The sequence below is a fragment of the Eschrichtius robustus genome, chromosome 9, assembly GCF_028021215.1.
Source record: "Eschrichtius robustus isolate mEscRob2 chromosome 9, mEscRob2.pri, whole genome shotgun sequence".
In the NCBI taxonomy this organism is placed as follows: Eukaryota; Metazoa; Chordata; class Mammalia; order Artiodactyla; family Eschrichtiidae; genus Eschrichtius; species Eschrichtius robustus.
In genome coordinates, this window is record NC_090832.1 from 32,184,951 (window position 1) to 32,212,623 (window position 27,673).

Below are 27,673 nucleotides of genomic sequence, written 5' to 3' on the forward strand. Positions count from 1 at the left end.
TTGATAGTCCTGCTGGTAACGCGGATTTCAGGAATATCTCTGCGGAAAAAGCAAGTCTAGCATGATTTGCACATTGCTTTGGTCAGTGGGTATTTAGATGTCCTTTTTGAGGCAGTTGTTATGGATTCAGACAATATACTGGCACACACAGCCTCAGACTCACCGTCACCTCTGTTTGACCTTAGTTAATCTAGAAGAAACCATATAAAACAGCTGACGGGAGGGCTCCTGGAGGGCTGTCTGAAGAGTAGGTGATGGAGAATCCTGTTTTTGTTTTTCTTGGAAAAATTCCTCTACAAGAAGTCTTCAGCATATTAAATTCTGCATCTTGAAGACTTATGGTTTTGTACATTTCTTGACTTTCTGTATTGAGAGAAGAATTGAAGGTGGGATGAGGGGAATGAAGAAACTTAGTGTTGAAAATCTCAGGAGTATGGAGTGGGGAAGTAAGGAATAATTGCTGGGATATATTTGTAGTTGGGGGAAGAAGGAAAGGGAGTAAGAATGGAAAGAGATCGAGAAATAGGGATGAATAGCCAAATATTAGGGTGGGGACAAAATCTGAATGTCATTTGGCAAAGTTGATTATACTTTTGGTTTTTTTCCAGAAGTTTTTCAAATGATTGGGGTGGGTGGGGAAATTCCACTAGAGATGACAGCTTAAGTGTTGGAGGAATATAATGGAAATAGCCTGAGTGACTAAAGTAGGAAGAAACAGAATTAAGAAAATTCTGTTTATTTCTTTTTATCTGGCAGTGCTCTGCGTTTCTTATGATGCTGTGCTTAATTTATTCCAAAAAGTTTGTTCAGTGTAGTATAAAGAATCTCCTTTTTGATCAACTCCTTTTTTTCCTGTCTCTAAGCTGCTTGCCTTAGAATAGGTGTGGAGGCCTCCCCATCTCCCAACTTGCTCACTGTGGAGAAGTGTTAGGACATAGAACATGTGATGCAAAAGGAGACCAATTCTAGGAGCTAGCAGCACAGGGCAGCACCCACATCACTCAGGGACCAAGTACACTTGTATGATGTGTGTGCGTGCACAAGTGTGTTCTTTTCCCTTAAAGAAGTCTTGTGTTGCTAGAGTGTGATCTTATTTCTCTTGCGAAGTCTTTTTGAATTCATTATATTGAAGTAATAATGGCTCTGCATACTTTCCAGGCTGTTTGGAATTATTTTCCACCTGTTTCTGTTTGGTTCAGTGAAAAGAGTAAAATAATTTGGGAATTAATTTTACGACTGGAAAAGGAACACTGCCTCCTAAAGATATTCATGTTTACCATTGGGTTCCAGTATCAGTCGTATTATTTCCCGACCCGGGGCTGGGCCGCTTCTGACATAAGCGTTAGGAACTGAATTGTGTCAGCACTGCTACTTAAGGCGTTTATCTTAATCCAGGCGTCCTTGGATCGTGCCAACGAGCAAGGTGGTAGCAGTGATCGCAGAGCTGGGCTGCACGTGTGAGTTCCGAGGAGCTCGAGTGATTACCCAGTGAATCCATCCCTGATAAATGTGAGTCGGTGTTTTTCTTTAGATGCTCTGTTTTGACCTCATGAGAGGTAGTGGTATTTAAGTTATTTACAGTGTCATTCTCCTAAGAAGGAATGAATATCCCTGAATTCTATCTCACAGGGCCCTGTTATGCAGCAAAGGTAAGTAGAGGATGACTACCAGTGAGGCACCAGCCGCAGAGCTGGTTGAGATACGGTCCAGATTCTGGTATTTGGGTTGGCCGGCTTTTCTGGAAGATAAGCTTATATTGTGTTTATATAGGCATATCCTAAAAGTTCTTTGTGACTGTTACACAATATATTTAAGTGTTCCGGAAGAATAAAATAGTGCATTTCTTGTCTCATGGCTTCGGTCTGATAGCCACGGCTGCTGCTTTCTTGCGCAGGTACCCCTTCGCTTTTTCCTTGTTCCTGCTTTCTGCCCTCATTTTCTGTGCCACCTCGAGCGGTGAAAGGAAGAAGATCTTCCATACTTCCATCTGATAAATGTTTTGCATGAAGGAGAGATTATGACAATGCCTGTAGTTTAAAAAAAAAAAAAAAAAAAGGTAGCCACTAGTCTACATTTTTTTTACTGTTTTTAAATCTGTGGGGAATTGGAAGCTCCACAGCGTGAGGTGCATTGGGAAAAGAAAAACCAAGAGGAAAGCGTGTTTTGGAAAAATGAGCTGCATTTGAGAAAACGCTGAGGGGCAAATTCATTCAGAAATGTGCGCTCATCACCTGGTTGATATAATAAGTTCATGCAAATGAGAAATACCTGGCCAAGAGGTTAGGTTTCTGCCTTTTCTTACAATATTCTTTAAAAAAAAAAAAAAAGAATCCCTCAGTCACTTAGCTCAGTTTAGAATTTCTTAGATTCTTTGGTGTTTGTGATACAAAGGATTGGCTACATTATTTTTTCAGGCACCTCCCAGACCTAAACTTACATGATTCAGGAGGACTGTATATCCCAAAACATATTATCATAGGACTTATTTCAGAGGCATTTCTATTTCTTCTTGCTTCTCTTAGAATTCAATACCTTTTTGAAGATAACAACCTTTTAGGTCAGTCTTAACCCGTGAGAACCAATCATGCAGGTGAAGATGGTAAGTCCTACACTCCTCACATTTTCCTCGTATGAATCTTAAAAGATGGCATGCGATTTCTCATTATAAATGTGCCAAAATAGTGTTTATTCCATTAGAGTGTCGTTTAGTTTAATATTAGGCTTACTTTATTGCATCATTAAGGTGATTATCTTGGATAATAGAAAAATAAGATGATGATGCCTGGAATTGTTTGAAAAAATAGGTGCCCTCAGTTTCTATTTTTAAAGGTGTTTTCTTATACCCTCATTTCTTTCTACCCAAATGGACTAAGCATGACTTTGTGCAAAGTGGTGTGTGTTTTGCTCTGGGGGATACAGAGATGAGTAAGACAGACTTGTTAAGCATGGTGGGTAAGATGTGGGCATAGGGCCAGTACTGTAGAAAAGTGCTGAGCTCTGGAAGCGGGGAAGGGAGTGCTGTGGGCATCTGGAGGAGGGAAGGAGGACAGGGGAGTCTTTGGCAAGGCCATAGCCTGGCAACTGGATTTTGCCCGATGGTGGTGGTGATGGGCATGCAGTTTGCCCACTTCTGAGAAGAGTCTGGGGGAGTGAGCCTGGAGACTCTTGGCTTTTCCCCCCTCAGCAATAGAAATCATCATGGATAGTTCCGAGCAGAAAAGCTAGAAAGGAGGGTCTGGCCAGGGCCTGCATTTCAGGTGGAAGACTTTGGGTTTTTTTCCTGCAGTTACTGAGGTTTTCCAAACAGGTGAATGATGTGATGAGAACTGGAGTTTAGGAAGATTAGGTGGGTAGCCCTATTCGAAGTAGGGCTAACAAATTTATGAGAAACTATTAGTTACGAGAAAAAATTTATCTGTTGGTAATTTATTTACTGGTTTTATTTACTTAAATCAGAGTCTACTGTTTGTAATGATAACTGCGTTTTTTTCCTACAGTACAAAAATCATCAAACTGTTTTTTAGGGCATTCGCCACTGAAGATAACTAAGTACGTACACTTCAGATAAAAGTGAGGAACCATCAGTTTTAGGTCTTGATTACGATCTTTCTCCACCAAATATATTTAGATATTTATTTTGTAATTAATCCTGGCTCTTGGCATTCTCGCTGTTTTTTTTTTTTTTTTTTCCTGAAGGCATTTCTTAAGCCCTTCTCATAACAGTGTTTTGAAGACATTACTTGATTGAGTGGGTGTATCCCGATTTCCTCTCCACCTCCAATTTATTAAGCATTTAGTTCCATTTCAGTATGCTATTTTAGGAAATTTCTTGTCCCATTTTTGACAGTCGTTTGTCTTTAATCCTTGTGAACATTATTTGATGTTGTTCTTGAAATTCAAAGTAAAGGCATCTTGGAAAGAAAGTCAGAATCTCATAGCTAATAAGTAAAAGAGTTGGAATCAAAACTCACATCTGCCCGTTACTGAATCATTTTATACTGAGTCATTTTACATCTGCAAGTCTCAATTTCCTTATCTGTAAAATGGAGGCATTGACAGTACATTTCTAATACAGTGTCTTTGGGAAGTTAAGTGAAATGATAAGTGTGCTGGCATAGCTTGTTTATAAGCCATCTTTTAAACAAAATGAATTATAGATGCACAGTGTTTATGAATCTAACATCATTGATTCAACTGATAATAAGTAATTTTATATTTTGAATTTTAAAGTTATTTTTCTTTTCAGATTTACAGTGTGAAATTACCCAACTTTTAAAACCTTAAGCACTCTTTTACTTTTCTGTACTATAATGAGTGAAACTTGTATTCTCAATAGTTTCTTTTAATTCTTCTCCACAGACTGTCATTCTACAGGTTCAGCTCTGTTTTGTGTTAATTTTTACTGCCTTTCCCCCCTGAAATGCAATAGTCCTGTAGTGTCCTAGTGGAAACATTGTTCTCTTTGTTTGGGCTGAAGAAGTGCCTTTGTCATTCCTTTGAGACATTCTGCAGATGCCATTTTGCAGTTCTGAAAAATATGTCGCTGTCCTCCTTGTGCTGTGTTAAATTGTGTGTGTGTATGGCTTGGTATTTTAATGAAGTTGTAGTGAAAACTCGACAGTGATACTTGTCATATGATGATAAAACAAAGAAAGGTTCTTTCCTGATTGAATGTAGATACGTGTTCCCTGTCTCTCTATAGTGCTGTGTGGTCTGAAAGTAGATCCCTCCTGCACTCAGATGTTTGATGCTTTTTGACTAACTTCATAGGAAACTGTTAAAACAACTTCTTCTGACGTGTACTGCTTTTTAAAGATCTCTTAATTTATATGTTCTGAATAGCATTTTAAGTGGCAAGTACACAGTCTAATTTGCTAAGTGGCTTTAATCCTTGTAGTAAGAAGTGGGGCAAAAATCTTTTGGGAAGTTACCCTGATAAAATCCAGGAAATTCCTTTCATTCTTTTAAATCCAGTTAAAATCTAACTTTAAAAAAAGGCCTCTGATGTAACAGTGTCTGAAAGCATGTGCTTCTTAGAGTAATTTCTTGTAGATAGTGCCAAGCTCAAGGAAGAATAGCATGAATGTACCTCTGTGTTTTAGGTAAATCTATACCACATGGCACATGACCAGTTTATTATAACTTTGCTGGGACTTAGTCATCCTGTTTTGCACTGCTTTAAAAGTGCTAAAGCAGGAGTATAGAAATAAAGGGAGAAAGCTTCATATATTTTATTTTAATGGACTTTAATCTATTAAGATATTTCTTAATTATAATAATATATGTTCAGTGGAGAAAACTTGGTAATATAGAAAAATACAAATAAAGCAAAATTTCCCATTGCCCACATTCAGAAACAACCATTGTTAACCATTTTGGCTGAGCATTTCCAGTGTTTTATCTGTGAATTTACACATGGGTAAAATCAGAGCATTATCCTTTTTTTTTTAAATGATTCTTTAAAAATTTTTTAATTTTATTTATTTATTTTTGGCTGCGTTTGGGTCTTTGTTGCTGCACGCGGGCTTTCTCTAGTTGTGGTGAGTGGGGGCTGCTCTTCGTTGCAGTGCGCGGGATTCTCATTGCGGTGACTTCTCCTGTTGTGGAACACAGTTGCAGACCACAGGCTCTGGGCGCGTGGGCTTCAGTAGTTGTGGCACGTGGGCTCAGTAGTTGTGGCTTGTGGGCTCTAGAGCGCACAGTAGTTGTGGCACATGGGCTTAGTTGCTCCGTGGCATGTGGGATCTTCCCTGACCAGGGCTCGAACCCATGTCCCCTGCATTGGCATGCAGATTTTTAATCACTGCGCCACCAGGGAAGCCCCAGCATTATCTTTTTAAACCTTATTTTCCCTTGGCAAAATACAGTGAATGTATCTCTAAACTCTTTTTTTAACGGTGAAGTATAGTTGATGTACAATATTGTTAATTGCAAGTGTACAGCAAAGTAATTCGGTTATACATATGTATGTATCTATATTCTTTTAAAAATTCTTTTCCATTATAGTTTATTACAGGATATTGAATATTGTTCTCTGCACTGTACAGTAAGTCCTTGCTGTTTTTCTATTTTACATATGATAGTGTGCATCTGTTAATCCCATACTCCCAATTTATCCCTCCCTCCCTTCCCCTTTGGTAACTGTTGAGTTTGTTTTTTGTCTGTGTCTGTAAATTCTTTTTTTTTTTAATATAAATTTATTTATTATGGCTGCGTTGGGTCTTCGTTGTTGCACGCGGGCTTTCTCTAGTTGCGGTGCGCAGGCTTCTCTTGTCGTGGAACACAGGTTCTAGGTGCGCGGGCTCAGTAGTTGTGGCATGCCGGCTCTAGAGCGTAGGCTTAGTAGTTGTGGCGCAGGGGCTTAGTTGCTCCGCGGCATGTGGGATCTTCCCGGACCAGGGCTCGAACCCGTGTCCCCTGCATTGGCAGGCAGATTTTTAATCACTGCGCCACCAGGGAAGCCCCAGCATTATCTTTTTAAACCTTATTTTCCCTTGGCAAAATACAGTGAATGTATCTCTAAACTCTTTTTTTAATGGTGAAGTATAGTTGATGTACAATATTGTTAATTGCAAGTGTACAGCAAAGTAATTCGGTTATACATATGTATGTATCTATATTCTTTTAAAAATTCTTTTCCATTATAGTTTATTACAGGATATTGAATATTGTTCTCTGCACTGTACAGTAAGTCCTTGTTGTTTTTCTATTTTACATATGATAGTGTGCATCTGTTAATCCCATACTCCCAATTTATCCCTCCCTCCCTTCCCCTTTGGTAACTGTTAAGTTTGTTTTTTGTCTGTGTCTGTAAATTCTTTTTTTTTTTAATATAAATTTATTTATTATGGCTGCGTTGGGTCTTCGTTGTTGCACGCGGGCTTTCTCTAGTTGCGGTGCGCAGGCTTCTCTTGTCGTGGAACACAGGTTCTAGGTGCGCGGGCTCAGTAGTTGTGGCATGCCGGCTCTAGAGCGTAGGCTTAGTAGTTGTGGCGCAGGGGCTTAGTTGCTCCGCGGCATGTGGGATCTTCCCGGACCAGGGATCGAACCCGTGTCCCCTGCTTTGGCAGGCGGATTCCTTTTTTTTCTTTTTTTAACATCTTTATTGGAGTATAATTGCTCTACAATGGTGTGTTAGTTTCTGCTTTATAACAAAGTGAATCAGCCATACATATACATATATCACCATTTCTCCTCCCTCTTGCGTCTCCCTCTCACCCTCCCTACCCCACCCCTCTAGGTGGTCACAAAGCACCGAGCTGATCTCCCTGTGCTCTGCGGCTGCTTCCCACTAGCTATCTATTTTATGTTTGGTAGTGTATATATGTCCATGCCACTCTCTCACTTCGTCCCAGCTTACCCTTCCCCCTCCCCGTGTCTTCAAGTCCGTTCTCTACGTTGGCAGGCAGATTCTTAACCATTGCGCCACCAGGGAAGTCCTGTAAATTCTTAAGATAGTAGTACTTAATTTTGGAAATGTTACTCCATAGGGCATTCATACATTAGATGGACTCACTTGAAAGTTCTCAGTTAGTAGAAAGTGCGTGCATTTATTGCCTAAAGATGTACGAGTCAGAAAAGGATAGGCTAATCATTTTGGATGTTTTCCAGCATCATAAAAGCATAATAAGTCTATATTAAAACTATTAAGAAGCCTTTGAAACAAGTAAAGATCTGATCACATAAGCCCTGGCTTGTCCTGGACAGCTGGCTCACTGATTTCCAACAAGAGCTGATTCTGCTGTGGCCCGACTCCTGTCGTCTGGGGCAGAGGTACACAGGGATTACAGTCTGTGTATATGTCTAGCCATCAGCTGGGCTTGTTTGAGACAGTGATACCAAGCCCTGTGTCATCCCATTCCATCTGTTTCTTTTAAAAATAAATATACAATTGGTACAGGACAGATCCTGTTACAATAAATTCCACGGCAGAAATAAACTTTCTTTATGTGGGTATTTCTATATAATTAAAGGTTGAGGTGGGAGGAAACCCTCCCCTTGGCGATTGGTGGATACTCAGACCAGTCCTTCTCCAGAAGAGAAAAAGAACCTCAAGCCTGGTTCTTATTACTCTAGGATCCAATGGGAAGAATATTTACTTTTGATATTAAGATGACAAGAGAACAGAAACAAGTTTCCTTATCTTGTTACAACTGTGCTGTTTTGTTTGTTCATTCAACATTTGTTGAATTAGATGTTCTGATATATAGAGTTAACATGGAATTATAGGGGATAATGTGAAGAGATAAAAAGGGATTAAGGAGGAGGATATGAGATACCTGAATTATGGCTGAACCCAAATGGCTTGAATAGAACTAGGCACATTCTTTATAGAGCGTGGCTGACTATGGTGGGAGGAAAAGATCAGGGAGATGGTGACAAAGGGGGAAGTTAGGTGTGGCAGCTAAGTTGATTATTTAGGAGTGCTACATTTCACCCTTTTTGTCTAATATATATGTATGTGCACACACATTTCTATACATTTAAGTATAATGTATATTTGTGTGTATATCACCTTACATAGGTCAACTGCAGGTACAGTCCTTCCCTCCCCAAGCACAGACCATACAAAGTCCTGTTGACCTGCTGCGTCTAGTTGCAGTGACTTGTCTCATAGAACACGGTGTACCGGTGATGTTTATTCCTCTAGCTTCATTTCCATCCAGATCATTTGTCAGTGATCAGCTGCATTGTTCAGATTTCCCCCCTGGACAGTGCTCTGCCCTGCCCTGTCGCATAGCCATAAATATTGCTCTGGGCATAGCTCGTCCTTGAAGTGTGATTCCTGAGCAGATCTTACTGCCCCTTGTTCTGTCCCCTGGGAAGAGTGCCTTCATCAGTCACATAGACCTCAGGGCCGTCTTGGGGGAGGGGCTGCACTACTCTTAGCCCATTTGAGTCCGACTTGGCCATTCTTGGCATCCTGCTTTCTTTGCCAGTGGGTATGGCTGGAGAGGTAGTCACTCCCTGCTGGGCTGGTTTGCCATGTACCAGACTTCTCTTTCAGAGCCTTGTGATTTGTGAGAGAGTGTGTGTACCATAAACTCACAAATAACTTGATCCCCATCCACACCCCCAAAGTTTTATTCTGAGTGTTCTGTGGTTTAAAAATCAGCAACAGAGCTATTGTTAGGTTTGGTCACAAACTGCCTGTTTTTAACCTTATACCTGGAAGCTTGGGTTGGAATTTTTTTTTTTTTTCTTTTTTTCTTCAAGTGTAGACAGGGGAAGTGGACAGTCTAGACAGAGGAGAGTCAGCATTAATGAGGACACGGAAGCATTTCGTGTTGAGGAGGCTGGTATATAGCTGGAGTTCAGGGTGTGTGTGAGAGGGCATGGGAAGCAGAAGACGAGCTGCAGATCTGGATTGGAGCCAGTCGGTGCTGAACCCAGCAAGTTATACTGAGGAGTTTGGTCTCCGTACTCCCTGCAGAGCCACTGGAAGCCTTTCAGAAATTTTCATTGCTATTATTTTTTTGAAGTAAGAGGCATAATTACAATATCTGTGTTTTAGAAACATTACACGCCAGGTTTTCTGAAGAATTACCAGATTTCCCTGGGTATTTGTGCTGGTGATTTTTACCCTCAGTTAAAGGTGTCTGCCCAGGGAAGCCTCCTTTCATATTTCTTTTATTTATGGCTTCTAGGTGACACTTCCAACTCCAGTAAGCACTTGTGTATTTCTGTTCAGTAAAATCTGGTGCTATGATTTGGGTGGTATTTGTTGTACAGGTGACTAGGATCAAACATTTATTTAACTTAATTTTAATAGTAAATCTCATTGTTACTAGTTCAGTACATTGTTTTTACTACACAATAATAATCTGAAGCTTGGCAATACTGATTTAAGGAGGTGTCTTTGGTATTTGTTGCTCTTTATTATGAGGCAAATTTGTGCCCAGTCTTAATTTGCACCAGGCTGGGCGTTCAAAGATGAGGAAGAAGACTGCGTTGCCGATAAGTTCACAGTAAGGCAAACTGATAAAGAATTCAAAATGGTCATTTCAGCAGTAGAAATACCTATAGAGAAAAGGGCAACAAAGTGAGCCTGGATGAAGAGAGAGGAAAGGATCAGGAGTGACGCCTGTACTGAGTTTAATTTTTTCTTTTACTGGGATTTTTGTTTGTACTACTTAATGAATATGATGCATCCATCCATCCATTCATTCATTCATCAAATGTTCCTTTGGCTACCTTACTATATGCCAAGTATTGTATTGGGCTGTGAGGGATATGGTTGTAAGACTGCAGTCTTTGCGCCTAGGAATCTGATTGTTCACATGGAAAGGCAGCCAGTCAGTAGCAGAGAGAAGCATTCTGGGGACTGGGAATTGCCCCGCAAAACTGGATAAATAAAATTTTCTTAATCATTTTGCTTAATAATTAATAGACTCATACCATGTATCAAGTATGTGAGAGGGAGAATCCATTTGTAAATTACCTTCTTAATAGTTGTTCAAGAAATATCTGTTGAATGAATGTATCTTGTGTACGAATAGGTTTTTACAAATTGGTATTAATACAAAAGAACATTTGCATCATTTGCTACTGGCTATCCCTTCAGGGAAGGGATACTTTTTTTTTTTTTTCCAATTGAAATTTCCAGGAAGTATAACTGTCCTAGGGTTTCTGTCCAAGCATTTTTCTGAAGCCAATGGGTGGGTGTATGTTCAGATCCAAGAGAAACAAATTATAACCATGATGTGAACTTTTCACAGTCTTAGAATAAAAGCTTGAAAAAATATTTTTTATGCTTCTCTCTTGCAAATGCTAAATAACCTTTTCTAAAGAGGAGTAAAACAGAGATAACATGTTAAGCATATTAGGTCTTCATATTGTTACACCTCCCCTAGTAATTAGCACAACCCCTCAAAATGTTCATTGATAATTTTTGGCCATAATTTCAAATCTTAAAATTTGGTAGAAAGAAGTACATACGTGGTGAAGTTCAGATAACATTGGACATTGCTGTTTTAAAGAATGTAGGCATTTTGGGAGTCAAAGAACAAAAATATTACTATAGCATTGGATTTATGAAGACAAGCAAAATAAAATGTGGGTACCCAATAATAAGAGCTTTCTATTATACAAAAGATAAATTAGACACGTCAAAAGTCTCTTAGCTTAAATTTATTAAATATGAATATAATTGGGAAGAGGTAAAGGCTTTGTAAACTGTAAAGCCCCTGTAAATGCATATTTGGTGTAACACACAGATAAAATTGCTCTCTCCTCCCCTCCATATGATTACCATCATGGTTTGTGTAGGTGTGGGAGAAGACAGCCATGGAAGTGCACGTTCTACTAGGTTAGCTAATAGAAAGGGAAAGTGGAAATAAGGGTAGGAAAGGAGTACCACAGCCTTAAAATGGACATATTTTAGGTTCAAAGCCACTGGTGTTTCCACGTCGTGGACTTCGAGCCAAGATTATCCAGTTTAGTAACAAAAATTTACTTGTACGATTAGGATTTAAGCACCCTCAGGACATTTACTTATACCCTAACATAGTATATGGACCACAGTTATTTATAGTGTTATGAATTCTTTTTCTAGACTTTTTTCCCCCCTTAATCTTATAGTAAACAGAGCACGTCGTTTCTGCTGTCTAGGGCCATCTCTTTGATTTGCCATCACAATTCATTCTGTACAAATCACACTTTGCTTCTTCATGCCATTTCTCTTGTTCCCAGTCCTTGTATTTAAAGTAGTTTCTTTTGTACACAGTGTAGGAATTGGGTCTTCCTTTTACCCACTCTGACAATCTGTCTTTTAATTGGTGCATTTAGGCCGTTTACGTTTCATCTAATTGCTGGTGTTGTTGTTGGGTACCATTTTGCTCTTTGTTTTCTGTTTGTCTCATCTGTTCTTTCTTTTTCTTCTTTTCCTGCTTTCCTCTGGATTGAGTATTCTTCTTCGAGTCCATTTTATCTTCACTATTGACATTCCTTTATACCTCTTTGCTTGTTACCTAATTTAAATTAACTCACTAATTTGTCTCCAAACCCTCTGTTCCTTCTTTGTTAACTATTTCAGTGAATGACATTGCTGCCTAATTAATTGCTCTTTCTTTATCTCTTTCTTGACTCTCCTGTGTTGCCAACTTCTTTATCATTCTACCAATTGAATATTTCTTGAATTTATCCATTCCTTCACCTTCTCTATTCAGATACTATAACCTGCACAAAGCTGAGCTCTCTCACGGTCCCGTTTTAACTTTGGTAGCCAAAGAAACACAAGTCTCAACATTGACAAAGAATTGATAAACCACTTACGTTTTTACTCTGGTCTCTTGAAAAACCAAAAAGTGGTTCCATTATAACAGCAAAACTTAAAAATTCTCTTCATCACTTTATGAATTTTTCTGATTCTTCCCCATCACAGTTTAAAAACAGCCCTCACACTCCCTCCCTTCAACCAGTCTCCTCCCAAACAATAAACACCAACTCCCTCGGTTACAGTTTGAGTCTCTCCTGTGTTCTTTATGGATCTATTCTTCTGTCTAGTAATTCAGCCCATCCCACAGTAAATCAGTCAAGTTGCTTTCAGAATTGAAATTACAATGGCAGAATTCTCTTTGGGGGAGAGGGAGCAGAGACTGTGGCTACCCATTTGTTAATATTTTATTTTTTAAATATTAATACAGCTATACTTTCTTGTCTGGATAAATATATAATGTTCTGTCTGGTCTTTGTGGGGTTTTTTTTTTTCCCCTCTAGTTTAAAAAATTTTTTGATCTTCATGTTGTAGTCAGAATAGTAGTTTTAAAGTCCTTTTAGTTTTCTGCTTAAAATCCTTTCATGGTACCACTTTGCTTTTCAGAAGAGGCTCAAACTTTGTGACGTAGCTTTTACCTTATGACGTTCTTGCTGTTCTAGATTTTAACTTACTAATTGGGTTTCCCTGCTCATATGTCAGGTTTTCTCTCATGTCTAGACTTATGGGCATGTTGCCAGCAATATTCTACTCTCAGGTCTTAATTTAGATATAGCTTCCTCTGGGTATCTTTCCTTCTATGGTTCTTCCTTCCACTGGGCCCTCTCCTCCCTGTTAGGTATACCTCCCTCCTCTCCGATTGACTTTACTTGCCTTTCTCCCTCATCAGGTTATAAGCTCCACAAAGGCAGTTATCACATCTGTGTTCACAATTGTTTGACAATCAATGAGCTCTTAATTATTTGCTGAATGAACGAATAATTCCTGAATAATCTGATACTGGGTTTCCTATCTTTTCTTCCTTAGCACTTATCTTGCCCTGTTGAGCTGGTTTGTAGCCAATGTTCCTTTGGTAGATTAACCTGATATACTGAGACTTCCTTCTGAATATTTCCTCATGAAACACATGTAGGTGACACTGTATCTGCTTGAATAGGTAGATTCCATCTACCATGTTTGGTTGTTATAGTACCTTGAACTCCATTCTTGTTATGCAGAGTTTTATTTAGTTCTAGCCCTTTTGGATGCTCTGCCAGTCAAAAAGTACTTTTTTTTTTTTTTAAGGAAATCCTAGCTCTTAAGATGCTTTTTTCTCTATTATTTTATTACCAAAACTTTCAAGAATAGTCACTTGTTTGGAACTAAGGTATAAGATTAATAATAGTAACAAATGCTAGAAGTAGGGTTATTCTCTCCCAAATCATCATCTCTTTCTTTGATATTTGGAATCCTCTCCAAGAACTTAGATGTCACATCATCACTTCAAACTCAGTGTCCCTAAAAGTTCCAAAATCTTGAAACTTCCAGTCTTCTGAGCTGGAAAGCTTGGCATTATTTTTTAGTTGTGCCTCTTTTTTATCTACTGCCTATTTAGACATCAATGCCTATGGATTTTTTTCTCTGAAACTTTTTTAATATCAGTCCTTTATTCATCATTGCTACTGCTGCTTCCACACAAGTCTGTTTTTCTCTTAGCTTTATTGAGGTATAATTGACGAAATTGTAATATATTGAAAGTGTACCACATGATGATTTGATGTACGTATACATTGTGAAATGATTCCTAAAATCAAAGTAACACATCCATCACTTCACAGTTAACGTTTTTTTGGTGAGAGAATACTTAAGACCCACCGTCTTAGCAAATTTCAAGTATACAATACACTATTATTAACTGTAGTCACGATGGTGTACACTAGCTTCTCAGAACTTATTCATAAGTGAAAGTTTGTACCCTGTGACCAACTTCTCCCTGTTTCCCTCACCTTCATGAACCTTTTTATGTAGCCTTCCATTTGGACTGTCCCTGCTTCTACTATCTCTTCTTTCCAATTCAGGGCCCCCAAATTTCTCTTCAAGCAACATTTAGTGGTTATCCTGCTTGGCCGCAGCCAAACATTCGGGGGATTGGAACCCGTGTACACTGCAAGTGGGAATGTCAGATAGTGCAGCCATTTTGGAAGCCAGTCTGGTAGTTCCTCAAAAACCTTAACACAGAGCTATCATTTAACCTTGCTATTCGACTCCTAGGTATATGCCCAAGAGAAGTGAAATCATATGTCCACACAAAAAGTTGTACCATGAATGTTCACAACAGCATTATTCATAATAATCCAAAATCAGAAACAAGTGCCCATCAATTAATGAATGAATAAACAAAAATGTGGTATAGCCATAAAATGTAATATTATTTGGGCATACAAAGGAATGAAGTACTGATACATACCACAACTTGGATGCACCTTGAAAATAGTATGCTAAGAGAAAGAAGCCAGATACAAAAGGCTGTATATGATATGATTCCATTTATGTGAAATGTCTAGAATAGTGAAGTCTGTAAAGACAGAGAATAGATTAGTGCTGGTTGCCTGGGGCTGAGAGTACAAGGTTTCTTTCTTTCTGAAGAGTACAAGGTTTCTTTCTTTCTTTTCTTTTTTTTAAAAAAAGTGATTAAATTGATATAACAAATTCACCATTTTAAAGTATACAATGCATTGGTTTTTATTATATTCAAAATGTTGTGCAACCATCACTACTATCTCAGAATATTTCCATCCCCCCAAAAGAGACCCTGTATCCCTTAAAGCAATCACACCTCATTTCCCCTTCCTCTTCTGAAACTGCTGTACCATTTTAGATTCCCGCTAGCAGCAATTAATGAGGGTTCTAATTTCTCCAAATCCTCACCAACACTTGTTATTTTCTTTATTTTTTTCAATAGCCATTTTAGTGGATTTGAGGAGATAATCTCCATGTGGTCTTAGTTCCGTTTTCTTTATCTTTTTTAAAAAAAAATTTATTTTATTGAAGTATAGTTGATTTACAATGTTGTATTTATTTCTGCTGTACAGCAAACTGATTCAGTTATACATATATATACTTTTTCATATTCTTTTCCATTATGGTTTATTATAAGATAACGAATATAGTTCCTTGTGTTATACAGTAGGACCTTGTTGTTCTTAGTTCCATTTTCTAATGACTAATGATGTTAAGCGTCTTTTCCTATAGTGATTGGCCATTTGTATATGTTCTTTGGAGAAATGTCCTTTGGAGTAATGTTTATTCAAGTCTTTTGCCCATTTTATAGTTGGGTTGTTTGTCATTTTGTTGTTGAGGTGTTAAAAGTGCTTTATATATTCTGCATACGAGATACCCTAGTTGAATAGATGGTTTACATATATTTTCTCCGATTCTGTGGATTGTCTTTTCATTTTCTTGATAGTGTTCTCTGACTCACAAATATTTTTAATTTTGATGAAGTCCAATTCATCTATTTTTTTCTTTTGTTGCTTGTTTTTTAGGCATCATATTTAAGAATGTGTTGCCAAATTCAAAGTCATGAAGATGTACACCTCTTTTTCTTTAAAGAGTTTTATAATTTTAGCTCCTACATTTTAAATCTTCAGTTCATTTTGAGTTAATTTTTGTATATGGTGTGGGGTAGGGGTTCAGAGTCATTCTTTTACATTTGGATTTCCAGTTGTCCTAGTGCCATTTGTTGGAAAGGCTGTTCTTTCCCCACTGAATGGGCTTGGCATCCTTGTCAAAATCAGTTGGCTATAGATATGTGGGTTTATTTCTGGACTCTCAGTTCTGTTTGATGACTGGTATCTAGCCTTGTGCCCATACCATACTGTTTTGATTACTCTAGCTTTGTAGTAAGTTTTGAAATCAGGAAGAGTGAATCCTCTCACTTTGTTCTTCTGTTTCAGGATTAGTTTGGCTATCTGGACTCTTGCAATTCCATATGAATTTTTGGATTAGCCTGTTCATTTCTGCAAAAAAAGGGCAGTTGGAATATTGGTAGAGATTACATTGAATCTGTCAGTCAATTTGGGGATTATTACCATCTTAACAGTATTAAGTCTTTGAATCCATAAACATGGATTTATTTACGTCTTTGATTTCTTTGAACAATGTTACGTAGTTTTCAGTGTGCAAGTTTTATGCTTCCTTGGCTAAATTTACCCCTATGTATTTTATTCTTTTTGATGCTAAGTGGAGTTATTATTTTTGGATTTTATTGCTTATGTATAGAAATATGACTGAGTTTTTGCATATTGGTCTTATATACTGAAACTTTTCTGAACTACTCTGTTAGCTTTTTAAAATAGATTCTTTAGGATTTTTTATTTATACAGTCATGTCATCTGCAAATAGAGATAGTTTATGTCTCCCTTTCCTATTTGGATGCTTTTTATTTTTCTTGCCTAGTTGCCCTGGCTTGAACTTTAAAGTACAAAATTGTGTAGAATGATGAGAGGTGGTGAGAGGGGACATCTTGTCTTGTTCCTGATCTTAGGGGGAAAGCTTTCAGTCTTCACCATTTACTATTATGTTAGCTGTGGGGTTTTTTTAGATAACCTTTGTCATGTTGAGGAAGTTTCCTTCAATTTTTATTATTTCTATTTGTTTTTAGTTTAATTAATTTTTTTAGTTTTGAGTGTTTTTTATCATGAAAGGATATTGGATTTTGTCAAATACTTTTTCTCTCTATTGAGATGATCATGTATTTCTTTCTTCCTTCTATTAATATGATTTATTACATTGATTGAATTTCACATGTTGAATCACCCTTGTATTCCTAGAGTAAATTCCACTTGCTCATGGTGTAAGATCCTTTTAATATCTTGCTGGATTTGGTTTGCTAATATTTTGTTGCGGACTTTTGCCTCTATATTCATTAGGAATATTGGTTTATAGTTTCCTTTTTTGTGTGTGACATCTTTGTTTGGCTTTGGTATCAGGCCTCATAGAATGAGTTGGGATGTTTGGCGTTTCTTTCTGGGTTGATGAAATGTTCTAAAATTGTTCGTTGTAATGGTTGCACAGCTGAGTATCCTAAAAAACATTGAATTGTATGCTTAAAGTGGGTAACTTGTATGATATTTCAATAAAACTATTATTCCCCCCCCCCCCAAAAAAACACAAAACACCACCAAAACAAAACTTTAGGTGAGGTGACCTATCTTTTTTAGCCCAGAGTCCTTATACTGGTCTTCAAAGCCCTCAACAATCTTTCCAGCTATCATATTTCAGCATTACCTCTGACTTATCTTTGTATGTGACTGATCCAGTGATAGTGGTCAGCCCACTGCCCTGCTCACTGCTTCCCCAGACCTCCAAAATGTCTTGTGCATCTTGCTGCTTCACTTGCCCAAGGACTGTTCTCACCTATTTTGAATGTCCCTGTCCCTCTTTCCCACCGAGGACAATCTATCCTTTCTTGCAAAGTTCTGTTCAAATTTCTTCTATTTACCATTCTAGCCTGCAGTTATCTTAGTCCCAAATCCCTACATTAGATGATTATGTTATCTCACTTAAAAAATTGTTATGTGTGATCTGGAATGTGTAAGTTTCCTTAGAAGAATGGGACGGAATATTTGAAATCAGAGCTACGTTGGGAAATCTGATATATGTATTTGTAGTGCCCATAGGCACATACTTTATGCATTTACAGTTAACTCACAAGTTTATAGGGATGGCTTTTCATTTGCACTTCTCTGGTCTTCCCAAATAGTTCTCAGAGCTTTGAAGAAAGGCATGATGTGGTATACCTAGCCATTAACATTATGCGCCGGGTAAGTATCTGTTGAGTTATATGTATGTGTTTGGAAGAAAGATCCAGAATTTTCACTTGTGCTTTACAGTTTTCCTTATGTAGTTCTAAAAAACACTTTTTGAGAGAGTGTATTGTATTAGAGTAGAAACAGTTGAGTAAAGTCCTAAGGTATGAAGCCCATGTGCAAATGTGAGGCATAGGTAGTGAGACTCTTTATGTGAAGGCTGCATTTTGGTATTTAGTGAAGTATAGCTGGGAATTTGCATAAGCATCGTGGTGTAATGTAAAGAATGTATAATGTGTTGGAGTTATACCTAATTGATTTCAGATAAAATAGAATTGGCTTCAAAACCTGAGGCATCTGTCTCCTACATAGTAGTTGGAGGTTAAGCCAGTATCCAGGTTCAGGTTTGTCTAACTCCAGGACTGACGATTAACTACTGTAGTATTTTGCATTCCATGCTTATTAAGGGAAGTTATTTCATTTCTCTGAGCCTCATTTTATTGACGTATAAAATGAACTTGATAATAGTTACTGTGCAGAGATGTTTTGAGGCATAAATAAGGGTGTTTGTAAATAACTCAGCAGAGAGCTTGGTCACAAAATAGGCAGGCCTATTAATCCCAGTAAAATATTTTGTTTACTTCAAAACAATTCCAACAAAAGAGATTTTGAAAGCATATCTGAAACTTACACAGAGAAACTTGCTTATCTCTTGGCTTTAGCATATTGACTTATTTGCTTTACATTTTGGCACAGTTTTCAGTGTTCTATTTCTCTAGAATTTAGATAATTTTCCAAGTAAGTCATTTGTTAGTAATTTCTTCCACTCTCATCTCTATTGTTGTTCCTAATGAGTTATTGTCAGAAAAGTAATAAAATTATACCTTCTGTCATTAACCTCCCTTCTGAAGAATTTGAGAATATCTGACAGTTGTAGTTAACTGCAACCGTTACATACTTAAGCGTTAGGTTTTGAAGTTTCTGGAATGAAGTTTAGGAAGGCTCATTTTTTTTTTTTTTAAATTTTTTTTGGTTGGAAGCCATCGTAAGAATGAACTAGAGAAGTGGTTATTGGTTTTCATCTTGGGTGCAGACGTATTTGTATAAGAGTATTTTGTTGATGTTGCTATGGAAACGTAGTCAAAATTCCAGCTTGGAAGGCATCACAAATAAAGTATTGATTTGGTTACTTGAATTGTTTTTCTTATGTTGGGGTTATACCTAATTGATTTCAAAATGTCTTTGACTTTTTTATTCTTAGCTGTCACAAATATCCAGATATCAAAAGTTCAAGTCAGTATTGAGAATATTAACACTAATCATCTAAATTTTTTTGGTCACTGCTACTCCTTAGAGATTTGGGGAAAAAATTCTGTTAAGGCAAATCCAAATTTCCTGTTTGTGATGGTTATGGGTTGTAATTTAAAAAGTGTGTATATCCGTGTATTATAGGATAGTTTTGGTTCAGTTGGGGATTTTTCTTAATGGAAACCATGTATAGATGCTTTTTTCAAGTTTTATTTATATTTTCTTTTATAAATTTATTATGAAGTTGTACTGGCCATGTTGTCTATTTTAGCTTTTTCATAAAGCTACAATTTTGGATCAGGAGAAAGCGATTCCACTAAGCAGTTTGTAGGGGAAAATAGCTCTGCTTCTGGCTTTCATAGACTCTCTTGCTCGAAGGAAGGACTGCTATTGAGTCAGTTACGACTGCAGTGGAAGATGTCTTGCAGCTGTGCCTGTTTGGTTTTGTTCCAGAGATAGTATTTGTGTGTACTGTCAGGATGTCTTAAAGACCCACCCTGGAAAGGATTCAACTCTATAAAAGGAGTTTTGTTTTATAAGCTTTCACATATTCTTATGGGATTCTGGTGGTGACCATGGTCTTTATTGTCTTGTCTTTTAAACTGACATCTTATTGAGACGTAGCCTTCACAGTTGGAGACTAGGAATTACAGTTATAGTTATTGTACCTTGTAAAATAGATTTAGCCAAGCCCTTGGCACATGCTATAATTAAAGCAAAACAAAATACCCCTCGCCAAACCTTGTGATTTCAATGACTTATTTTTTAGCTTCTTTTTCTGCCTCTATACTGATATGAAGATAGCACTCATTTTATTATATTCTTGGTAATTTAATAGATGTCGATTTACAAATCAGTTTATATATTAGAAGATAGCAGATTATGTGGGGCACGCCAAGGTTTGAAACGTTTACAATGCCAATAACTTTTCATGTTGAAAATTGTTCAGTTTAACCCATCTTGAATCCTATGTTGACATGAATGCTAAGAGAATTATTACTGAATGTATTTTAGGAGATTGACTATATTTTCTTCTGTCTTGTTTTATTTTCCCCCTCTTTTGAATGCCCCAAAGTTATCAAAGTTATTTGGGGTGGAGAATAGGACTCCAGGTGCACTGCTGTCTTTCTAGCTTCCTTAAACCTCTTCCTCTTCCAGCCCATGTATATTTCCAGTTACCTTCTCTTTGGTCTCTGGGCTAGAGGTGTCCCTCCTGCTGTCCAAGACTAAACTCTTCTCTCGAGGTTTTGATCATTTTTCTTTCTCTTCTAAACTACCTGACGTTCGTTTTCCTTTTTCTCCTTTGTATCTTGAACCTCCCCCTACTTTGTCTTTCCTACCAAAAGCCTGCACCAAACAAAACAACCAGAACATCTCCTGTACATATATATCTTCCCGCCACCTGCACTTCTTGTAGTTATTACATCCCTTTCCTCCAGCCTCTCTTTTCATCGCTAAACTTCAGAGATTAGTTTAGCCTTTACCCTTACCCCCTCTCTTCAATATTTTTCCATTCGCCAATTGGCTTTCTCTGCCACTATCCACTGAACTTGCTCTTTGAGGTGATCAGCAGTCTTTCATGACACTTGTAAAGCCTTATTTGGTAGTAGAAGCGCTCTGCCCTTGGCCTGGTGTCCACTCCTCCCAGCTCAGCTCTTCTCTTGGCAGTACTTGCTTGGTTTGCCGTCTTTAGCTTATGCTGATCCTCCCCAGCCTCCTTCATAGGTTCCTTGCTCCCTGCCTGGGGATTTATAAGGAGCATTTCCTTTACTCTATCTTGCCTGGGGTTTCATCTCTTCCATAGCTTCAGATAACACTGATTGACCAAGTAGTTCCAGATCTTAGCATGGAAACCTAGACTCTGTTGTTCAGACACGTATCTCCAACCATCCTGATTTTCCACCTGGATGCCACACAGTCACTTAGTCCAAATGCATTAACGTGGAAGCTTGTGCTTCTTTCATCCTCGTTTCCTACTCTTTTTGGAAATCCATCTCTAGGTTAATGTCACCGCTATCTGACTTTTGATTGCCAGGAACCTGGGAACTTTGTTCTCCCTGACTCCCACCATCCAATTCTTTATCAAATCCTGTCCATTTTAACTACTAAATATTTATTGACTTCATCTCTTCACTTGCTTCTTTGTTGCCTCTGTGTTAGTTTAGATGCTGTTTCCTGGATCAGTGGAGCCTCTGCTGTGTGACTTGTTCTCACATGACCGCCAAAGTCATCCTCCAGAAATGCAAAATTAATCTTATTTGTCGTTGCCTACAGGACAGAGTTAAAACATCTGAGTTTAGCATACTGATCCCTCATTATTTGGCTACTACCTCCCCTGTCCCATTTCCACCACTCCCCACCCTGTGTTCCAGGCAGATGAGGTATGGACTTAGCATTCTCTGAAGTGCTTTTATCTTTCATGATTCTGTGCCCTTCACTTACTGTTCCAACCGTGAGGGGTGTGCTTTTACCCGCTTACAATGGGCCCAGTAAGCTCCTCCTTATCCTTCAAGGTCAGCTCAAATGTCACCTCGGGATGCTTCCCTCGTCAAGTCAGTTACTGTTGAAATGTTTATGCCTATATTTTAGCTCTTATTCTCTTTGGGATATAGTTATTTATTTAAATACTCTTCTCTTGCGCTGCTGGAGCCAAGTTTTACGCAGGTGTGTATTGTCAGCAGCTATCAGTAGGCAAAGAGCAATTCCTCATTGGATGAACAGATCTTAGCAAAACCTAAAAGTACAGAATTCAAGATCTCATAGGCACAGGTAATGGTGAATACTCTAGCTTAATGTTGTTTATTGTTTATTTGTGTTGTAAATATAAATGTTGTATCTTGGTTTATTGTTTTGGATGGGTAGGGGCTGTGGATTGAGAATGTATTAGCCCTTGTGCTTAGGGTTTTCTTTCATAATCCAAGTTCGGAGGGGTAAGTTTTAAAGATGAAGCTACGGAAAGAAAGGAGTGGAGCTATGGTATCAAATTATGGAGCTAATAAAGTTGTGGAGGGTTGGAAGTACACTGGATTCTCAAGCAAGTGCCCAAACCGTGTAGATGGCAGATATCAGGCCAAAGGTTAGCTATGCTTCAGGTGAAGTGAGGAGGAGACCCCTAGATGGGGTTGTACCTCCCTAGGGCATGACGTATAGCTGTGCACTGCATGTTGCATACACTTTAACATTTCCCCGGCTTGTCTCAAGTGCTCAACTTTCTACAACATGTTTTTGATAAGAGCCTTGTGTTGACAGGTTTGATGTTTATGTGGTTCTAGTAGGGAGTCTTGGAAATAGCAGTGGCCATTTTAAAGGGAAAGAAAGAAAAGAAGGGAAATTATGGAGGGTAGATTAGGGTGGGGGAACAGTTTTTCTTCTACAAGTTGAGTAAAAAACCTAAATAAATGGTAGAAGATTACTATAGGTTAATATTTGACTTTTAAGGGTAAATGTAATGATATAGTCAACTATTTTGAGGAGAAAGCCTAGATGAATGTTTTTGATGATTGAAATTCTGTGTTTAATAGTAATTTGCATTCATTTAGCATTTTGCACTTTACCGGTAGCTATCGTGGTGGTTATCCTGTGATGCTCACAAGAATCCCATTATATAGGCAGGTTATCTCCTGGTACCTTCATTTTACAGACTTCGTTAGCTCAGTGACAACATGGAGATACATCCAGACTGTTGGAGCATGAATTTAATGTTACTGCAGATTGGGAAGAGTAAATAATTTCTTGGCAATGACCTCTTTGTTTCGGAAACATAATTTTGGGGGGAGTGGGAAGGTGTAGGATTTTTCTTGGGTCTAGAGGGTGGGGCAGAGTTGGGGAGCTTTTGTGGTCTGCTGGATGTCTAGCATCAGGCCTCTCTGTTTCTTCTGGCCCTTGGACAGCCATAAAGGGTCTCTATTGCTGGTTGTCTCCTCAACAGTGTCTCGTCCCTTTCCTTCACTTCCGGGCAGGGCAGTCTGCAATAGGGAAAGGCAATGGAATTATTAGGCAGAATCTGACATCTAGCCTGGGTTCTGCTCCTGACTTACTGTGTAACCTGGACAAGTAACCTAACTTCTGGGTTTCAGGTTCCCCGTGTATGAAAGGCCAGAGCTAGAGGTACGTAAATGCTGAGTTCTGTTTTGGTTCTATATTTCTTTATTCTGTAAGAACCCCATTTTGCTCGGTCATATGTAGGGTGTTGCACAGGTGCTAGTATGATATTTGTTTCTGCTTTGCATGTGATGGGCTTTGTGATAAGTACTTTTATTTTTTAATCCGTAAGGCAAGGAGGGTCATTACCACGTTATTAGCAGTAGCATTTGTTCATCTCAGATGAGATATGAATGAGCCTAAACATTGTAATCCTGTAATGCCTTCCTTGTCCTCCCCAAGGGAGTTGTCCACTTTGCTGTGTCTTTCCTGTACCTCTGTTATAGCCCTTATCACATGTGGTGTAATTATTTGTTTATGTATCTGTCTTCCCTGCTAGACTGTGAATTCCCTGAGGGCTGGTGTGGGGAAGAACTTTCCAGTCCTAAGGGCTTAGACCAGTGTCTGGGGTGAAGGAGGAACTCAGCAAATGTTTCTTAGATGTAAGTGGAATGAAAATAATACATTTTAAAGTAAATGCTGGATTACTGTACTGGTCTGAATGTGTAATTCTAATAGTGATGCTTTTGAGTTTTGAAGTTAAAAAAAAAAAGGGAGTGGATTAGTTATTGCTTTGTCCTAACACTTTTTAGATGGTTTCAAAACATTAACTTTTTGTTTAGAGATTCCCAACCACCATCCCTTTATTCTTTTTCTTCCCTCCTGTACCTGTTCCTGCTCTCTCTCCAAACCCCCTGTAAAAATCTGGGGTCATACAGAACTTTTCTTTCCCAGAGTCTCATAAACCTGTAGTACTTTCTGATGTTACATTTTCTAAAATGTGGTAGGAAAGAGACTTTGCGAATGGCTCATGTGCAGTTGTGCAAATTATTCTGGGTTTAGAGCCTGAGAGAAGTTAAACCGCGGTGGTGTGTGGTCAAAAGATAACTTCGGCATAGAAGCCGTGGAACTAGTGTAGTGGTTGTTTTGTTTTTCTGTTTTTTGTTTGGTTTGTTTTTTTTCTCTTTTGTTGACACCAGATAGCAATGATCCTACGAAACGTGGACTGTTAGAAAATTCCGTAGACCAGTTGAAGTTCATCCAGATTGAGAGAGTCGTATAACTTTTCTCCATGTTTATTCAGGAAGGATAGTCTCGCATGATGATTGGTATATAGGAAGGTTGGATTCTCTGTAAAATCAGTAGAGTCAAAAACAGAGGGGTGGTTTTTTATTTTTTTGCAGTACTTTTTAGGTTATTTTAGGGTTATGCCAGAAAGTTGTGTTTGCTTTTTTTCTGATTTGACAGATGATGATTGCTTCTCACATGGAGGCTGGATGAATAAAGGTGGGAGACTGAAAGGAGCCATCTTCCTCATTGTCTTTCTGTGACACTGAGAACTTTATTTTCTGCACAGAGTTGTGTCCCTTATGGTTTTGGAGCTTTGAGTGACCATCAGGTTATTCCATCCTCCACATCTTATTCAGTTCCGTTCCTTTTACTCCAAGGCAGGAAGTAAGGACATATTTATTTATTTATTAACTTATTTATTTATTTATTTATTTGGCTGCACTGGGTCTTAGTTGTGGCACGTGGGATCTTCGTTGCCGTGTGCGGGCTCTTTTAGTTGCCGCACGCAGGATCTAGTTCCCTGACCAGGTATCGAACCTGGGCCCCCTACCCGCTTGGGAGCGCAGAGTCTTAACCACTGGACCACCAGGGAAGTCCCAGGACACTTTTAAAAAGTCAAGAAATTACGATACTGGGTTTGATTCTATTTATACATCAACTCACATATACAAATATAGGAAAAATACCCCCCCCCCCCAGCCGCTCCCAGCCAACTCCCTTGAATACTTAAAAAATAATATTCTGAGGATAAACGTCTAATTTCCCTTTTTAATGGAGCAACAAAACAGTGTCAAAACAAGGCTATTTAGGATCTTTCTAAGACAGATGTAATGGATACACATTCATATGAACGATTTTTTATATTTAGACATTTGTGGATGTTTCAGCATAAGTACTTTGTGTACTTTAACGTGTTTAAAATCTTACTGGAAATAATTTAAATGACACTGGACCTCGTTTGTATTCAGTAACTTCTCTGCCAGTAACCCACTGAGTGACCTTATTTATAAGTTATTTCACTTCTTTGGGTTTAATTTACTCATTTGGAAAGCAAGGGTGTTGAAATTGAGGTAATGCAGCATTGGTGGAAAAGTGCATTGGCTTTGGAAGGTAACTATGCTCCCCACTATACCACCAGCGCCACTAGTATTGGCTTTGAAGCAGACCAAATTGGTGTAAATTCTGGCTCTACCACTTATTGGGTATATGAATTTGGAAACTCATTTAAATTCTCTGGGTTCTCTTTTATCCACTGTATTAATGGTTTGTTCTTTTTCCAAAACATAGTGCTAGAGAACTCACCTTCTGTCTTAATTCTCTTAACCTCTGTTCGAACAATGAGATTCTGATGTCTTATGGGCAGGATTGAAGCCAGCAGAGGAACTTGAGCAGTAGCATTGGGTTCTATAATTAAGAAAGTAGATGCCTTAGTCAGCTTGGGCTTCCATAACAAAATGCCATATACTCTCTTGCTTAAACAGCAAGTCTGTTTCTCACGCTTCTGGAGGCTGGAGGTCCAAGATCAAAGTGCCAGCTTGGTCAGTTTCTGGTGAGGACCCCCTTCTTGGCTTGTAGATGGTTGCCTAATCTCTGTGTCCTCACATGGTGAGATGAGAGAGAGCAAAAGAGAGTGAGAGAGAATGAGCAAGCTCTCTGGTGTCCCTTCTTAGGCTACTAATTCCGTCACGATACCCTACCCTTATGGCCTCGTCTAAATCTAATTATCTCTCAAAGGTCCCATCTCCAGATATTTGAGGGTTAGTGCTTCAATACATGAATTTTGGGGGGATGCAGTTCAGTCGATGGAAGTAGGGGAGTTAGGAAGGCAGGAGGCACAGGGGTGATGAAAGATGCCTGGGACAGATTGTAGAGATCTACCAATGTCTGCTTCACTGGATCCAGTGCTAATGTCAGTAGTTCTGAGACTTCTGGATTCTATGGAGCAATGCATTTTAGAAAAAGGTTTGGAGCCAGTATTTTTCCAAGTAAGCATAGTGAAGTAAATCTGCCATTCTACTGCAGTTTTTATTGAAAAAATACAACATTTAAACAGTGTAGGAGGAATACGGTCTGAATAAAAGATGCTTTGAATTGAATAAAATTGGCTCTACTAAAAAACTCACCAAATTGCCCTTTTGTGAACCAGTGAAAACTTTGTGGTGGGTGGATAGTGAAATTTACTTCCATTATATAGAATGATTTTTTTTTTTTTAATTTAAGTTTTATATTTGTTCATTTTGACAGAGATTAATCTCTTTAGAGCTGCTACTGAAACATATTTTCATTAAGTTCCTGTAAAGCAAACCTTACCTTTTCTCTACGAGTGATATCTTGTTTATTAAATATCTAATGTGTTTTATTCATAATAAAAAATATCTTTCTTTTTTTTTTAAAGACTACGGTAGGTGAATGTGAACATATAATACTCATTGACTTAGGAACTGCTTGTTAGGGGAGCAGTATGGTATGGTAGCAGGGTCAAGTTATACAAGTGCATACGTGGATCCAGCCATAAAGGGTCTGACTATCTTGGTCCTGATTTGTTAATGTAAATATCTATTCTGGGGGAAAAAACAAGCAGAATTTAAATTGTGGAAATTTAGGGGGGCGGGTTGGTATTGTAAACTAAAGGAAGATAGGTTGTTTTTCAGATCTCTCTGACCTGAATCTTAAAATAAATACATTTTCCTTTAGTGACTTTAAATTTATCTTGCTTCCATATGTAGTTGTATTCATATGACAGATGGATGTAGGATTACCTTTTGTATCCATCATTGCTCAATTTAGGATGACAGTATAATAATAAAACAGGGATTTATCAACTTTGTAACTATATGATGATACCTATAAATCTATATTGAAACGAGCCTCCATTTAAATACTGTGTGAATGAATAAGCAAATTCTTTTACAAATGAATCAAAATCCAGTTTTCAGTATTTAAAAATGAAATATCTATATATTTGAATGGTTTTTCAGTACCAAAATGTATATATCAGTTTATAAATAAAGATGATTAGACTATATGTGGTACACATGTATCAGTACTTTTGGTGTCTATTTATGGGTGGATTAAAATGACACGAAATAAAAACAAAGTTGAGGGGTGCAGACCCAAAGCAATGTAAACACGATACAAAAAAAACGAGGAA

General features: G+C 38.1%; 1 protein-coding gene across 15 annotated transcripts in view; it reads left to right on the top strand.

Annotated features, from left to right (window-relative positions):
* Positions 1-27,673, top strand: part of EPB41L2 (erythrocyte membrane protein band 4.1 like 2) — a 279,077-nt gene that overhangs the window by 56,609 nt on the left and 194,795 nt on the right. For 2 of the 15 annotated variants that reach the window (XM_068551028.1, XM_068551027.1), the window contains one exon: positions 1,396-1,509. The exons of 12 other annotated variants lie outside the window; for them this stretch is intronic. The gene's annotated coding sequence lies outside the window, so the exon portion shown is untranslated. Of the gene's footprint in view, positions 1-1,395; positions 1,510-17,996; positions 18,019-27,673 lie in introns of those variants that run through there. One more of the 15 variants, XM_068551034.1, reaches the window with a different exon arrangement.